Source organism: Aotus nancymaae, unplaced genomic scaffold, assembly GCF_030222135.1.
Source record: "Aotus nancymaae isolate 86718 unplaced genomic scaffold, 86718_ANA_hifiasm-v0.15.2.pri h1tg000076l, whole genome shotgun sequence".
Classification (NCBI taxonomy): Eukaryota; Metazoa; Chordata; class Mammalia; order Primates; family Aotidae; genus Aotus; species Aotus nancymaae.
In genome coordinates, this window is record NW_026988491.1 from 15,818,250 (window position 1) to 15,835,234 (window position 16,985).

The 16,985-nt window shown below is 51.1% G+C and overlaps 1 long non-coding RNA gene across 1 annotated transcript; it reads right to left on the reverse strand.

Annotated features, from left to right (window-relative positions):
- Positions 1-48: 48 nt before the first annotated feature.
- LOC135271257 (uncharacterized) lies at positions 49-16,322 on the reverse strand. The gene is made up of 3 exons (XR_010339379.1): positions 15,978-16,322; positions 11,099-11,214; positions 49-2,544 (listed from the first exon to the last, which is right to left on the reverse strand). It is a non-coding gene; the product is annotated as an uncharacterized LOC135271257 (long non-coding RNA).
- Between the last annotated feature and the right edge of the window lie 663 nt (positions 16,323-16,985).

A 16,985-nucleotide genomic window follows, 5' to 3' on the forward strand; every position in this document is an offset into this window, starting at 1 on the left:
TGACCAGGATGGTCTCGATCTCTTGACCTCGTGATCCACCCGCCTCGGCCTCCCAAAGTGCTGGGATTACAGGTGTGAGCCACCGCACCCGTCCCCCAGATGCTTTTCTACACTGGAAACGGTTCCATGAAGTTAGGAACTGCTCCAGTTCCCTCAGCCAATTGGTGATGCCAGGGCTGGGAGCTGAGCCTGGAGAACGGGGTACCTCTTCATGGCTCTTTAGTAACTGCCTATTCCTGGGGAGAGATGAGGGGCAGCTTCCAGCCTGCTTTAGATCTAGCACTTAATCCTTAGTACTAGAACCTTAGATGTAGGCAAGGATGAGAACAGCTCACATAAGCCAGGATCCATCCAAAAGCTTGGCGCTTGGATTCTTAGCCCTTTTCTTTGGCTAGACAATTTGAGAACTGCTTTAAGTAAGACAGCCCAGCCCAGAGAAAGCCACCTTTCTGCCAGTGGCCGATTTCCTTGGGAGCTTAGCCATCTCCCAGTGTCCCAGGCCATATTTTCCCCTTCCCAGGACCTGTGCCCATAATGCTGCCCATCTAGGAGGGAAACATCTCTGTATACCATCTCCCACCAGTGTGCACTGCACTGCCAAGACCCCTGGGCTGAAGTGAGCTCAGAATATTTGTGAAGCTATTTCATTTTTTTTTTAATTGGACAGGGTCTTGAACTCCTGGGCTCAAGCAATCCTCCCACCTCAGCCTCCCTCTCAAAGCGCTGGGATTACAGATGTGAGCCACCGTTCCCCATCCTGTTGAATCTTATTTCATCCTCAGAGGGATTGTGTCCGTTTTGCATTTAAGAAATAGGCTGTGTGCAGTGGCTCACATCTGTAATCCCAGCACTTTGAGAGGCCAAGGCAGCTAGGTCACTCGAGGTCAGGAGTTCGAGATAAGCCTGGCCGACATGGAGAAAACCCGTCCCTACTCAAAAAATACAAAAATTAGCCAGGTCTGGTGGTGGGTGCCTATAATCCCAGCTACTTGGGAAGCTGAAGCACTAGAATTGCTTGAACCCAGGGGTGGAGGTTGCAGTGAGCCAAGATCATGCCATTGCACTCCAGCCTGGAGGACAGAGTGAGACTCCGTCTCAAAGAAACAAAAAAGAAATAGGGTCTAACTTAGATTACCTTAGATTCACAAAACTAGTAAGTTGTAAAGATTTTGACTCGTGTCTGATTTTTCCATTTATGAATCCAAGTGATACTGAGCAGTGTGAGCCCTTGTCCACTGGAGAATAAATCACAGTGCTTGCCTTCCCAGAGCTGACGTCTCACACACATTTGATACAATTATAACTGCTATAGAAGAATGACTCGGGTTAAGGGTGGCAGGAGACGACCTTGCAACCTCCACTACCACCACTGGACTGAAGTAAGGGCAAACAGTTCTGGGGTATCAGTGGGATAGGGGGTCTCCTCAGGCCCCTCACTCCCCAAACGGGCAACACTGAGCACTCCCCAACCAAGTTTGTGAACTAGAAGCTGCCAGGACAAACATCCAACCTCTGGACAGGTTGCAGGAGGCCTGATACCCAGCCCCTCCATGGGCCACTTCCCATCCAAAGAGCCTATTGAGCAGAGGAAGGCCTCCATCCAGGATAACAAAGCCCTGGCCTGCCAGACACAAGGCTATTGGCAGAGGTTTCACTTTCTTGTTTCCTGCCTAGGAGAGGCCCACCCTGTCTCTGTATCCCTGTGTATGAGCTGACCACCCACCCTTGGGTTCCATGGCAGCGGCAAGATGGCCCTCACCTGCTCATTCCTGTTTAATGTAGACACAGGTCTGACATGGCAGGTACCTGCTCCCACTTCCTGTCATGCCATCAATGGAAGGTCCTGGGCGAGACCCAGCTCAGAAACTGAGACTCACCTTCCTGGCCTGGCCCATCTCTCTGAAAGTATAGACACTACATATTTGAACAAACCCCAAATTCTCCATGGCATCAACAGAAATCACTTGTTCAGACATTCATGCCTCCATTTATTCAGTAAACGCTCACTGGCTCTGAAGAGGTGGAGGGGGAGACTTGGAGGGGTAAAGGGATGCAAGGACCCCTGCCCTGCAGCAACGGAATAAAGAATATTCTGGTAGATTCAGTTCCTCAGAAAAAGGCTAATTTACTCCCTTGACAAACCATCCATGGGCATCCACTCTCTGCCCTGGGAACACAGGTGGGAAAGCAGCTTCAGGACAAGTATGCACAGGCAACCTGAGAGCCAGAGACTGAGGAAGGCTTCCGGGAGGAGGTGAAGAAAGAGTACAGGCCGGGCAGGGTGGCTCACGCCTGTAATCCCAACACTTGGGGAGGCCAAGGCAAGAGGATCACTTGAGCCCAGGAAACCAACATTAGCCCTGGGCAATAGAGGGAGATCCCATCTCTACAAAAAATAAAAATATTCATCGGGTGTGGTGATGCATGCCTGTGTCCCAGCTACTCTGGAGGCTGAGGTGGGAGGATCACTTTGAGTCTGGGAGGTCGAGGCTGCAGTAAGCTGTAGTCACTCCACTGCACTCTAGCCTGGGTGACAGTGAGACACTGTTGCATAAATAAATAAATAAAGTACAAGTCAGTCAAGAAGAAGCAAAGCAAGGCCCCTCCACTCCCCAGGGAGCCCCATCAGGAGGGCACCCATCAGGGTCAGGGAAGAGGCTAGACTCTGCTCCCTTAGAAGTGCAGGTTCTAATTCCACCCTTGCCACTCTTGCTGGGCAACCTCCAACAAACCACTCCACCTACCTTGGCACCTCACTTCCCTCATCTTGAAAATGGAAATCAAAAACAAAACATAAAAGTGGAAACAAGCCCCACACAGTGGCCCACGCTTGTAATCTCAGCACTTTGGGAGGCAGACGCTGGTGGATCACCTGAGGTCAGCAGTTCGAGACCAGCTTGGCTGGCCAATATGGCAAAAACTCATCTCTACTAAAAATACAAAAATTAGCTGGGTGTGGTGGCACACACCTGTAATCCCAGCTACTTGGGAGGCTGAGGCAGGAAAATCACTTGAACCTGGGAGGCAGAAGTTGCAGTGAGCCAAGATCCCACCACTGCACTTCAGCCTGGGAGACAGAGCAAGGCTCCGTCTCAAAGAAACAAACAAACAAAAAACCTCCACAAATATTAGCCGTGGCAGGTGCCTGTAATCCCAGTTACTAGGGAGGCTGAGGCAAGAGTATCACTTGAACCCAGGAGGCAGAGGCTGCAGTGAGCCAAGATCACACTACTATATTCCAGCCTAGGTGGAAAGTGAAACACTATCTCAAAAAGAGAAAAAACGAAAAAAGGGGAAAAAAGACCAAAAAAAAAAAAAAAGGAGAAAATTAGGATGTACCTACTTGTGAAAATTAAATGAAATAATGGGTGGAAAGTGCAGAGAATGGTGGCTGGTCTGAAGTAAACAACCTGGTGAATAGCGAGTATCATTTTCATCATCACGGCCATTACCGTCCATCCTTAAATGCCACCAGCCAACCCAGGCCAGTATGCTCCTTGCATCAGCATACAGACCGAAACCCGAGCCTGCTGGCAGGACCAGGCTGGGGAAGAAAAGAAAACTGTGTTCTCTGAGCAAAGCCTGGGCTGCCCCAGGCCTGCCCTCTGCCAAGGTGGGAGGCTGCTTGTCTTTTAGCAAGACAGTGTTCTGCGAAGCACACTCAATTCCACTCCTTCTCTCCAGGGCCCTGGCCTTCTGCCTCAGGATGAAATGTGACTCTCAGTGTGTGTCCCAAAACCTGGGAATTTCTCCCTAAAGAGTCAGACAAGTGGGCAGGGTGGGGTAAGTCATGGTGGCCAGAGAACCCTGTTCCCTTCATCATTGCCTGACTCAGTGCCCCTAGGCCAATGGGATGCCACTTTCTGGTCCCTATCACCACCACCTCCCTCCTGAGTGAGTTGGGGTGGAGGGGTATGCCTCCCTCCTTTCTCTGGGCCAGGCCAGCTTGGCTAAATTTTGCCTGGACAGGGCCTATGAGTAGACTGGGATCAGTCAGAGGTCTCCAAGCCTCTAGATAAAGAAGCCAGATGATTCTATGATTTTTTTTTCTTGAGATGATGGAGTCTTGCTCTGTCGTCTAGGCTGGAGTGCGGTGGCACAATCTCAACTCACTGCAGCCTCCGCCTCCTGGACTCAAGCAATTCTCTTGCCTCAGCCTCCCAAGTAGCTGGGATTATAGGCATGTGCCACCACACCAGGCTAATTTTGGTACTTTTTTTTTTTCCAATTTGGGTTGTCACCAAAGTACTTTTTTTTTTTGAGATGGAGTCTCACACTGTCGCCTGGGCTGGAGGGCAGTGGCACAATCTCAGCTTACTGCAACCTCCACCTTCCGGGTTCAAGCAATTCTCCTCCCTCAGCCTCCCAAGTAGCTGGAATTACAGCTGCATGCCATCACGTCACCTAATTTTTTATATTTTTAGTAGAGACAGGGTTTCACCATGTTGGCCAGGCTGCTCTCAAACTCCTGACCTTGTGACCGCCTCAGCCTCCCAAAGTGCTGGGATTACAGGCATAAGCCACTGTGCCTGGCCAATTTTTGTACTTTTAGTAGAGACAGGGTTTTGCCATGTTGGCTAGGCTGGTCTCAAACTCTTGACCTTAGGTGATCCACCCACCTTGGTCTCCCAATGTGCTGGGATTACAGGCATGAGCCACCATGCCTGGCCTGATTCTTTGAGACGGAGTCTTGCTCTGTTGCCCAGGCTGAAGTGCAATGGCAAGACCTTGGCTCACTGCAAGCTTCGCCTCCGGGGTTCAAGCAATTCTCCTGCCTCAGCCTCCTGAATAGCTGGAATTAGAGGCGTGCGTCACCACGCCTGGCTAATGTTTTGTGTTTTTAGTAGAGATGGGGTTTCACTGTGTTAGCCAGGATGGTCTTGATCTCCTGACCTCATGATCCGCTAGCCTCCACCTCCCAAAGTGCTGGGATTACAGGCGTGAGCCACTGTGCCCGGCTGATTCTGTTTTTTTTTTTCTTTTGATTCTCTGATTTTTAATTTGGGGAATATTACTATCAGAGAAGTGGGTTCTAGGTCCTCAAAGATGCCAATTCACTGTGTAACTTTGAACCCTCTTGACATCGGTACCATTTGTACAACGGGGGACAGTGGGGCTGGGCCTGTATCCAGCTAGGCCATTCAGGATGGTCCCTGTGCCAGCACCCCTTCTGTCACCCAGGCTGGAGTGCAGTGACATGATCATGGCTCACTGCAGTCTTGACCTCCCAGGCTCAAGCAATCCTCCTGCCTCAGTCTCTCAAGTAGCTAGGACTACATGTTCAAGCCATGACACCCAATTTTTTACTTTTAATTTTTTTGAAGAGACGGGGGTCTCACAATGTTGTCCAGGCTGGCTCCTGAGCCCTCGAGAGGGCCCTAGGTGGACCCTGTATGGTGGCACTTTTTCCAGAGATGGGAGGAAAGAATGATAGATTGAGCCCTGGACAGAACCGTATGTCATCAGGTGGGACTCCCCTCAACCCAAGACACATGAACCTACTCAAACTATTGCTGGCTGTGGCAGGGCTGGGAAGTCCAGACAGGAGAAGAGTCTTGGCCCAGAGGCTCAGACATCTGGACTCTTTTCCCAGCTCTGTCCTGATTCACTATATTCCTTTTTTTTCTTTTTTTTTTTTTAGACGGGGTTTCACTATGTTGGTCAGACTGGTCTTGAACTCCTGACCTCAGGTGATCCACCCGCCTTGGCCTCCAAAGTGGTTGGATTAGAGGCGTGAGCCACTACGCCCGGCCATTCCTTTTATTTTGCTTTTGAGACAAGTCTTCCTCTGTCACCCAGGCTGGAGTGCAGTGACATGATCATGGCTCACTGCAGTCTTGATCTCCCAGGCTCAAGCAATCCTCTTGCCTCAGTCTCCCAAGTAGCTAGGACTACAGGTTCAAGCCATGACACCCAGTTAATTTTTTACTTTTAATTTTTTGTAGAGACAGGGTCTCACTATGTTGCCCAGGCTGGTTTCAAACTCTTGGACTCAACTGATCCTCAGGCCTCCTAAAGTGCTGGGATTAGAGGTATGAGCCACCTCGCCCAGCCTGATTCACTACACTATTTTTATTGTTATTTTTATTTTTGAGACAGAGTCTTGCTCTGTCACCCAGGCCAGAGTGCAGTGGCATGATCTTGGCTCACTGCAACCTCTGCCTCCCAAGTTCAAGTGATTCTCCTGCCTCCACCTCCCAAGTAGCTAGGATTATAGGTGCATGCCACCATGCCCAGCTAATTTTTGTATTTTCAGTAGAGACGGGGTTTCACCATGTTGGCCGGGCTGGTCTAGAACTCCTGACCTAAGGTTATCCACCCACCTGGGCCTCCCAAAGTGCTGGGATTACAGGCATGAGTCACTGTGCCTGGCCTGATTCACTATATTAAACATTCAATATTCAGCTGAGGGAATGGTTCATGCTTGTAATCCTAGCACTAAGAGAGGTGAAGGCAGGATTGCGTGAGCCCAGGAGTTCGAGAGCATCCTGGGGAACACGGTGAGACCCCTGTCTCTACAAAAAATTTAAAAATTATCCAGCCATGGTGGCATATACCTGCAGTCCCAGCTACTCAGGAGGCTGAAGTGGGAGGATCATGTGAGCTCAAGAGGTCAAAGCTGCAGTGAGATGTGATCATGCCACTGTACTCCAGCCTGGGCAACAAGAGTGAGACCCTGTCTCAAAAAAAACCCCAAAATTCTGCATTCAACATGGGGCCCCGATAAGCACTGGACACTGTGCTAGGCATGAAGAAATAAGGGGCAACTACAGACAAAAATCCTTGCTCTCCTGAAGCAATGTTATATTAAATGAAAACAAACAAATGAGAAAATGGCAGATGGTAAGATAATCACAACTAGTGACAGTGGCTAGTGACCAAGTGGACACTTAGATTGGATGGACAAGACAAGGCAGGTCTTCCCAAGAAGGGGGTTTGAACCCGTGACCTGACCTGAAGCATACAATCCCTTGTCACATGCTTAACAGGGAAAACAGCAGCAGGACCAGACACTTCCAAGGGCAGGAGGCAGGAACAGCATGGTGGGCTCAGGGAAGAAAAGGCCAGCGGCAAGCAAGAGGCAAGTGGCACAGAGGAGATTGAAGGGGGCCCCAGGCCACAGCATGGGCTCTGCCTGAAGCCTGGTTGGGGAGCTGGGATTTTCTCTTCAATATGCAGTGTTTCTTGCCCCATGGTTGCCTCATCTGTAGCTAGAGGCAGAGATAGCAAGAGAGCTTTCTCTTTTTTTTTTTTTTTTTTTTTTGAGACGGAGTTTCGCTCTCGTTACCCAAGCTGGAGTGCAATGGCGCGATCTCGGCTCACTGCAACCTCCGCCTCCTGGGTTCAAGCAATTCTCCTGCCTCAGCCTCCTTACTCTACTAAGAGTAAGACCCTGAGTAGCTGGGATTATAGGCACGCGCCACCATGCCCAGCTAATTTTTTGTATTTTTAGTAGAGACGGGGTTTCACCATGTTGACCAGGATGATCTCGATCTCTTGACCTCGTGGTCCACCCGCCTCGGCCTCCCAAAGTGCTGGGATTACAGGCGTGAGCCACTGTGCCCGGCAAGAGAGCTTTCTCTCACATATTCAACTGCAAACCCTCCTGGAGCCCTCCTTATGCCAGGCCCAGAGCAAGGACCACTGCAGGAGCAGACCCAGGCCTTGCCCTTGAAGGGGACTTCTACTGGTGGAAGAGTTGGGGGAAGGCAAACCCAGGCCATCATGACTTCAACACCCAATCAGGTCTATGGCAAGAGGCCCAGGGAGCTATATGCACCCAGAGGAGGCTCCCACATGGCCCTGGAAGGCTTTTCAGAGGGTTGACAGAAGCTAGTGGATGAAGAATTTGAAGAAAGGGGAACAGCACTTATACCAAGTGCTGCAGGGTGAGCTGCAGGGTAACATGACACCTGGACTTGGCATTGAGGGGGCCTTAGGGAGTTAGTGGGGAGGGGAAAGAGGAGTGAGACTAAGGGGCACAAGAGTGAAGGGTGAAGCCAAGGGCATAGCAAGTGTAACTGACTCTTTAAACAAGCCACGGAGGTATTCAGAAGGCAGAAATGTAAAACCCCTTGCAAAGTGCTGAGATTACAGGCTTGAGCCGCCACACCCCGCCTAAAACCACAAGGAACATAACTATTAAAACAGCTAAAATGCAGCCTGGCACAGTGGCTCATGCCTGTAATCCCAGAACTATGGGAGGCTGAGGCAGGTGGATCATGAGGTCAGGAGATCGAGACCATCCTGGCCAACATGGTGAAACCCCGTCTCTATTAAAAATACAAAAAAATTAGCTGGTCATGGTGGGGCACGCCTGTAGTCCCAGCTACTTGGGAGGCTGAGGCAGAACGGCTTGAAGCCAGGATGCGGAGATTGCAGTGAGCCAAGATCACACCACTGCACTACAGCCTGGGTGACAGCAGTGCGAGACTCCGTCTCAAAAAAAAAAAAAAAAAAACCCAAAACTGAAAAACAGTTAAAATGGAGACTGTCCACACCAAATGCTGATAAAGATACACAGGAATTAGTAACTTTATATACTGCTGATGGGAATGTAAAATGGTAGAACCACTTTGGAAAATAATGTGGAAGGGAAGCTTCTTAAAAAGTTAAATATATAGCCAGACATGGTGGCTCATGCCGGTAATCTCAGTACTTTGGGAGGCCTATGCAGAAGGGTTGTTTGAGCCCAAGGAGTTCAAGACCAGCCTGAGCAACACAGTGAGACCTTATCTCTACAAAAAATTTAAAATGGTCAGGCATGGTGGCTAACACCATAATGCTGCCACTTTGGGAGGCTGAGGTGGAAGGATCACTTAAGCCCAGGAGTTCAAGACCAGCCTGGGCAACAAGGCAAGACCCCATCTCTACAAAAAACTTAAAAAATCAGTGAGCTCGTGCCTGTAATCCCAGCACTTTGGGAGGCCAAGGTGGATCACAAGGTCAGGAGTTTGAGACCAGCCTGGCCAACATGGTGACACCCTGTCTCTACTAAAAATACAAAAATTAGCCAGGTGTGATGGCATGTGCCTGTAGTCCCAGCTACTTGAGAGGCTGGTGGCATGCACCTGTAGTCCCTGAACCCGGGAGGTAGAGGTTGCAGTGAGCTGAGATCACCCCACTGCACTCCAGCCTGGATAACAGAGAGAGATTCTGTCTCAAAAAAAAAAAAAAGGGTGAAGTGTGATGGCTCGCACCTATGGTCCCAGCTACTTCGGAGGCTAAGGTGAGAGAATTGCTTGAGACTGGGATGTTAAGGCTGCAGTGGGCCACTGCACTCCAGCCTGAGTGAGAGAGTAAGACCCGGGCTCAATAAAAGTTATATATCATCTACCATGTGATTCAGCCATTCCATTCCTGTTTCCTCATAAGAAAAGAAAATAGGCCAGGCATAATGGATCACACCTGTAATCCCAGCACTTTGGAAGGCCCAGGTAGGCACATCACCTGAGGTCAGGAGTTCAAGACCAGCCTGGCCAACATGGTGAAACCCCATCTCTACTAAAAATACAAAAATTAGCCAGACGTGGCGGTGCATGCCTGTAGTCCCAGCTACTTGAGAGGCTGAGGCAGGAGAATCGCTTGAACCCAGGAGACAGAGGTGCAGTGAGCCGAGACAGTACCACTGTACTCCAGCCTGGGCAACAAGAAAGAGACTTAGTCTCAAAAAACAAAAGGAAATAAGGCTTAGTGCAGTGGTTCACACCTGTAATTCCAGCACTTTGGGTGGCTGAGATGGGTGGATCACCTGAGGTCAGGAGTTTGAGACCAGCCTGGCCAACATGGTGAAACCCTGTCTCTACTAAAAATATAAAAACTGGCCGGGTGCAGTGGCTCACGCCTGTAATCCCAGCACTTTAGGAGGCCGAGGCGGGTGGATCACAAGGTCAAGAGATCAAGACCATCCTGGTCAACATGGTGAAACCCCGTCTCTACTAAAAATACAAAAAATTAGCTGGGCATGGTGGCGTGTGCCTGTAATCCCAGCTGCTCAGGAGGCTGAGGCAGGAGAATTGCCTGAACCCAGGAGGCAGAGGCTGCAGTGAGCCGAGATCGTGCCATTGTACTCCAGCCTGGGTAACAAGAGTGAAACTCCATCTCAATAAAAAAAAAAAAAATATATATATATATATATACATATATATATATAAACTATCCAGGTACGGTGGGGGGTGCCTGTAATCCCAGCTACTTGGGAGGCTGAGGCAGGAGAATCACTTGAACCTGGGAGGCAGAGGTTGCAGTGAGCTAAGATAGTATCACTGTACTCCAGCCTGGGCAACAAGAATGAGACTTGGTCTCAAAAAATAAAAAAAATAAAAAGGCCAGGCACAGTGGCTCATGCCTGTAATCCCAGCACTTTGGGAGGCTGAGATGGATGGATCACAAGGTAAGGAGTTCCAGCATGATCAACACGGTGAAAACCTGTCTCTACTAAAAATACAAAAAAATACAAAAAATAAATTAGCCAGGCATGGCGGGCACACGCCTGTAATCCCAGCTACTTAGGAGGCTAAGGCAGGAGAACTGCTTGAACCCAGGAGGCGGAGGTTGCAGTGAGCCAAGATCGTGCCACTGCATTCCAGCCTGGGTGACAGAGTGAGACTCTGTAATGAAAGAAAGAAAAGGAGAGAAGAGGGGAGGGAAGGAGAGGGAAGGGGAGGAGAGGGAGGGAAGGGAGGTGAGGAAGGAAGGGAAGGAAGGGAAGAAAGGGAGGGAAGGGAAGGAAGGGAAGAAAAGGGAATAAATGTATGTCCTTATTAAGCCTTGCATGCAAGGCCAAGTCAAGAAAAGGAAAGAGGTGGGGGAGGAAGGAAGGGAGGGAGGGAAGAAAGAAAGAGAAAAGAAAAGGAAAGGAAAAGAAAAGAAAAGGGAATAAATGTATGTCCTTATGAAAACTTGCATGCATGAAAGGTCAGGTGCATGAAAGTCTTTGTGAGGTGCAGTGGCTCATGCCTATAATCCCAAATCTTTGGGAGGCCGAGGTGGGAGGATCACTTGGGTCCAGGAGTTTGAGACCAGCCTGAGCAACATAGCAAGACCCTCTCTCTACAAAAAATTTTTTAAAAATTTAGCCAGGTATGGTGGTGCCTACCTGTAGTCCTAGACACTTGGAAGGCTGAGTGGGGAGGATCACTTGAGTCCAGAAGATTGAGGGTTCAGTGAGCTGTGATCGTACCACTGCACTCCACTGGGCAACAGAGTGAGTCCCTGTCTCAAAGAAAAATAAAATGACTTATATGCAAATGCTCATACCAGCTTTATCTGTTATAGGCCCAAACTGGAAACACCCACATGTCCTTCAATGCATGAACAGTGGAAGCAATGCTGGCACATCTATACTATGGAATGGTACTGGTGATGAAAAGAAATGAGGCCGAGGTGGGCGGATCATGAGGTCAAGAGATTGAGACCATAGTGAAACCTCATCTCTACTAAAAATTACAAAAATTAGCTGGGCGTGGTGGCGTGCACCTGTGGTCCCAGCTACTCGGGAGGCTGAGGCAGAAGAATTGCTTGAACCTGGGAGACAGAGGTTGCAGTGAGCCGAGATCACGCCACTGCACTCCAGCCTGGCACCTGGCAACAGTGCAAGATTCTGTCTTGAAAAAAAAAAAAAAAAAGAAATGAACTACTGACAACCAGGCGCAGTGGCTCACACCTGTAATCCCAGCACTTTGGGAGGTCAAGATGGGTGGATCACCTGAGGTCAGGAGTTTGAGACCAGCCAGACCAACATGAAGAAACTCGGTCTCTACTAAAAATACAAACTTAGGCAGGCATGGTGGCTCATGCCTGTAATCCCAGCTACTTGGGAGGCTGAGGCAGGAGAATCACTTGAACCCGGGAGGCGGAGGTTGCAGTGAGCCAAGATTGTGCCATTGCACTCCATTCTGGGTAACAAGAGCAAAACTCTGTCTCAAAAAAAAAAAAAAAGAAAGAAAAAAATGAAATGAACTACTGACACACACAAAATGGCTGATTCTCAAAACAGTAACGCTGAGTCAAAGCCACGCCTTTAAAAAAACATTTTTTTTTTGGGACGGAATCTTAACTCTGTTGCCCAGGCTGGAGTGCAGTGGCGTAATCTCAGCTCACTGCAACCTCCACCTCCCAGTTTCAAGTGATTCTCCTGCCTCAGATTCCAGAGTAGCTGGGACTACAGGCGCATACCACCATGCCTCGATAATTTTTGTATTTTTAGTAGAGGCAGGGTTTCACCATGTTGGTCAGGCTGGTCTCGAACTTCTGACCTCAGGTGATCCACCCGCCTTGGCCTCTCAAAGTGCTGGGATTACAGGCATGAGCCTCCACATCCGGACTTATTTATTTATACAGAGATAGGATCTGGCTCTGTCCCCCAGGCAGGAGTGCAGTGGTGGGATCACAGCTCACAGCAGGCTTGACTTCCCAGACTCAGGTGATCCTTCCACTTCAGCCTTCTGAGTAGCTGGGATTACAGGTATATGCCACCACACCAGCCTAATTTTTGTATTTTTTGTAGAGACAGGGTTTCACCATGTTGCCCAGGCTGGTCTCAAACTCCTGGGTTCAAGAGATCCCGGTCTCCCAAAGTACTAGGATCACAGGCATGAGCTACCGCCCCTTCCCCTGAGACTGCTCCCCCACCCTTACTTGTTTCCAATACTCAGCCCCTTCCTGCCGTCTCAGCTCATGGCTGTGTGGCTTTGTGTGAATCCCACTCTCTTTTCGCAGTTCAGTTTTCTCATCCATAAAGATGGGAGACAAGGCTGTGTCCAGCTCACCTGGGCACTGGGCTCCCATACAGCTGACACTCTGTGAAGGGGGCCTTTCCCCTTGGCTCAGCTGGCATTTTTGGGACACGCACAGCAAACATGCCAAGGGCAGAAAAACAGGCATCTCAAGAGCCCAGCTGGCTTGTCCTGAGTGGCACCCTGGGGAATCTGTCCCCTGGAACTAGGGATATCTTCTGGAGAGACAGCAGGGCTTGGAGTGGGGGCACCCCTCCTAAGCAGGGCTCAAAGTGAGGCGGGAGGAGCTGAGGCACTGCCCTCAGAGCTGCCTCTGTGAGGGTGGCTCTGTCCTGCTCATACCAGGGCTGGGGACAGGCCAAGTTGGCCCAAGGCCCAGAGGGGCAGGGAGGGAGGTGAACGCCACGGTTGGGGGTGGGCCTGCTTGGCCCTCTCTCTGGACACAATGTCCTGGACTGCTCTACAGCTTGGCTGGCCAACAGGGAACAGTGGCTGGCAGAGGACACAGGCAGCCAGCCGACTGGAGGCAGGCGGCCCAGCTTGAGCAAAGGGCTTGTTCTTACAACCTGTCCTGCCACCTTGGTCAAGGAGAGGGCCAGCTTTCTGGAAGCAGAGAACATCAGCAGTCACTCTCTTCCTCTTGCCTTAGTTTCCCCAGATCATGAACAACTGCCATCATTTGAGCTAAGTTCTACAAGAATGCAGAATCCCACAAATGCTGGCTTAGCACCTTGCTGACTGTGTGACCTTGGCCGGGGCACCATTTTGAAACCCAGAACTTCCCTGGGCGTGAATGCATAGACGGCATTTAGGATAGTAACTCACAGAGAAAGTGCTTCACAGAGCAAAGTACGCTAGTACTGTCACATTCACATTAATAAGCAATCATTACATTTATTTATTAAGGGTATCCTGTGTGCCAACAGCTTCATCTGTATTGTCCCAAATCCTGGCAGCAACCTGGTAGACAGGTATTAACACCCTCACTTTATTTTAATTTATTTCTTTCTTTATTTTATTTTTATTTATTTATTTATTTTTGAGACGTAGTCTTGCTCTTTCGCCAGGCTGGAGTGCAGTGGCGCAATCTCGGTTCACTGCAACCTCTATTTTTATTTATTTATTTTGAGTCAGAGTCTTGCTCTGTCACCCAGGCTAGAGTGCAGTGGCACAATCATGGCTCACTGCAGTCTTGGCTTCCTGGGTTGAAGCAATCCTCCTACCTCAACCTCCCAAGTAGCTAGGGCCACAGGTGTGCACCACCATGCCCAGCTGATTTTTTTATTTTTGGTAGAGAAGGGGTTTCCCTATGTTGTCCAGCCTGGTCTCAAAACTCCTGGGCTCAACCTTTCTGCCTGCCTCGGTCTCCCAAAGTGCTGGGATTACAGGCGTGAGCCACCATGCCTGGCCAACATTGTGATTTTTTATTTTTATTATTATTTTATTTTACTTTATTTTTTTGAGATGGAGTCTCACTCTGTCACCCAGGCTGGAGTGCAATGGCACGATTTCGGCTCACTGCAACCTCCACTTCCTGGGTTGAAGCGATTCTCGTACTTCAGCCTCCTGAAGAGCTGGGATTACAGGTGCACATCACCACGCCCAGCTAATTTTTGTATTTTTAGTAAAGACAGGCTTCACCATGTTGGCCAGGCTGGTCTCGAACTCCTGAGCTCAGGTGATCTGCCCACCTTGGCCTCCCAAAGTGCTGGGATTACAGATGTGAGCCACCGTGCCCAACTAACACTGTGATATTATAGGTGAGGAAACTGAGCTCCAAGAAGCAAAGTGACAAGTCTAAAGCCAAATCACTGATATTACGGGACTGAGTGGCTCCCCAGGTGGGAACTCAGCCTCCCCGATAGGCAGAGGGTAAGAGCCTGTTGGGTGGACCCTGGTGGGTTCCTGAAGGCTGAGGCTGAACCAAGCAGGGGCCAAGGGGTTCCTTGGGACTCAGCAGCGGAACCAGCCATCTAGCCTCCCACGGGATGCTGCTGGCAGAGTTCAGACTCAGATCAAGGCACATGAGCCAAGGTGCTCAGGGAGGGCTGAGGGGGGCAGTGAGAGGGAACGATTCATTCATTCATTTGCATTCATTAATTCAGCAAACAAAAACTTGAAGGCAATATAGTTTGGTGCTGCCACACACAGGCTCTGCAGCTAGACTTTGAACATGGACACTGTCACCTGCCAGGTGTGTAGCCTGGAGATAGGGTAACACCCAGTTTTCCCACAAAAGCCCAGAGTCCCCTCAGTTTCCAGCAAACCAGGATGACTGGTCACCCTGCCTGGAGAAGCGATTCCACCTCTTGGTTTCCTCAATTGCAAAGGTGGGGCTGGTGGTGTGTGGCCTGGGTATGTTTGCTCAAAGGTAAAATGAGGCCGGGCGTGGTGGCTCATGCCTGTAATCCCAGCACTTGGGGAGGCTGAGGCAGGAGGATCACTTGAGGTCAAGAGTTCAAAACAGGCTTGGCCGACATGGCGAAACCCCACGTCTACTAAAAATACAAAAATTAGCCAGGCATGGTGGTGCACACCTATAGACCTAGCTACTCGGGAGGCTGAAGCAGAAATGTTTGAACCCGGGAGGCAGAGGTTGCAGTGAACCGAGGTCATGCCACTGCACTCCAGCCTGGGCGACAGAGCAGACTCTGTCTCAAAAAAAGAAAGAAAGAAAGAAAAGAAAAGGTAAAATGAGCATAAAGCCCTGGGCTCATGTCCAGGCCAATTTGTGGGAGCGAGGAGAGTGGAATTTCATCTCCTACTGGCAGGGGCCAAGCAGGAGGGAAGGGAAGGAGGTATGATATCTGTGTCCAAGGAAGAGATGAAGACACTGAAGTTCCCAGTGTCTGAGCAGCTCAGAGAAGGCCTGGGCAGATACCTTCCTCGTCCCAAAGCTTGCTCTTCCTAGGTGCTCAAAACAGGCTTTGGGTGAGCTACCTCAGTAAGACCATGAATGGGACTGCAAGAGACCCTCAGGTGCTCCCAGGGTCTTGTAAGGAGGGTGACTGGGAAACACACCCCCCCGCCACCAGGCCACACAGCACCAGCCCCGCCTGCAGCTGCTGGGCCACAGGGCAGGCGTGGACCGCGTGCTCCCAGGGCAAAGGCCAAGGTCCACAGGGAGCTGACTGGCCCAGCTGGGCACCACCTAACCAGATCCAGGTCTGGGACTGTGGCAGGTCCCCGGTGGGGAGGGGTGGATAAGGAGAGTTCACAGCTACCTGGCTAAGTACTCACCGGGTGCCGACATGCTGTTCTTCCCCACCACACTAGAAGGAAGGGGCCATTTTAGACAGGTGGAAACAATGAGGCTCGGAGAGGCAAAATCTGCCCAAGGTCACCCAGAGGAAGGTGGAGAAACCAGCCCCCACTCAGCGTCACCGTCCGACTTTAGAATTTAAGGCACATGGTGGCCCAGGTACAAATGTCGTGGGTGGAGCGGCCTCGGAAGGCTCCAGAGCCCCCAGAGTCCAGGCCAGGGAGGGAGAGTGCTGTACAAAGGAAGAAGCCGAGGCCCTCAGGCGGAGCTGGGACTTTCCCCGCAGTCTGGGCTCCCCTAGGGACCCAAGGATCCTAGCGAGGGCGGCCACCACCCGCCGTACCCTGCTGGAGAGGGGCCTCAGTTTCTGGGCGCAAAGCGGAACTCAACGACTCTGAGGAGGGTAAGGCGGCGCCGGAGGAGGGTGCCCCGCCCGCGGGGGAAGGTGGGGAGGGGAAGGGGGATTACGTAACGAGCAGCGCGGGGGGCGGGGCGTCGTCGTCAGGGACTGGGTCGGGGGGGAGCTCCGGGACGCCTCGTCCCGTGAATAGCACGGCTGTGCCGCCTCGTGACACCAGCGCGGCCTCCTCCGCACCCGTCGTGTGGGCCGCTGAGTCCGCCGGGACTGGGGGCGGGGAGGACACCTGCGGGGAGCGAGATCGGGGCGGTCTCCCAAGGCAGTTCCGGGAGTGGAGAGGAGCCCGCAGGGTGGGTGGCCACGACCCCTCGGCGGCCCCTCGCGTCCCGCACGCCCTTTGCCCTCCCCGGGGGCCTAGTATTTTCACACCTCCCGCCTCGCCCTGGCCGGGCCTCAGCCTTGAGGTCTCTGAGCCCCGCTCCTCCTCGGACTTCACCTCCGCCAGGGACTTCCGCCCCAGGGCCCGGCCGCGGCGCCTCTTCCGCCCCTGAGACCCCAGGGCGGCCCCCGCCGCTTCTCTCGCCAACCTCGCTCCGCGAAGCTGGATGTTATTTATTTCTAAGTTATT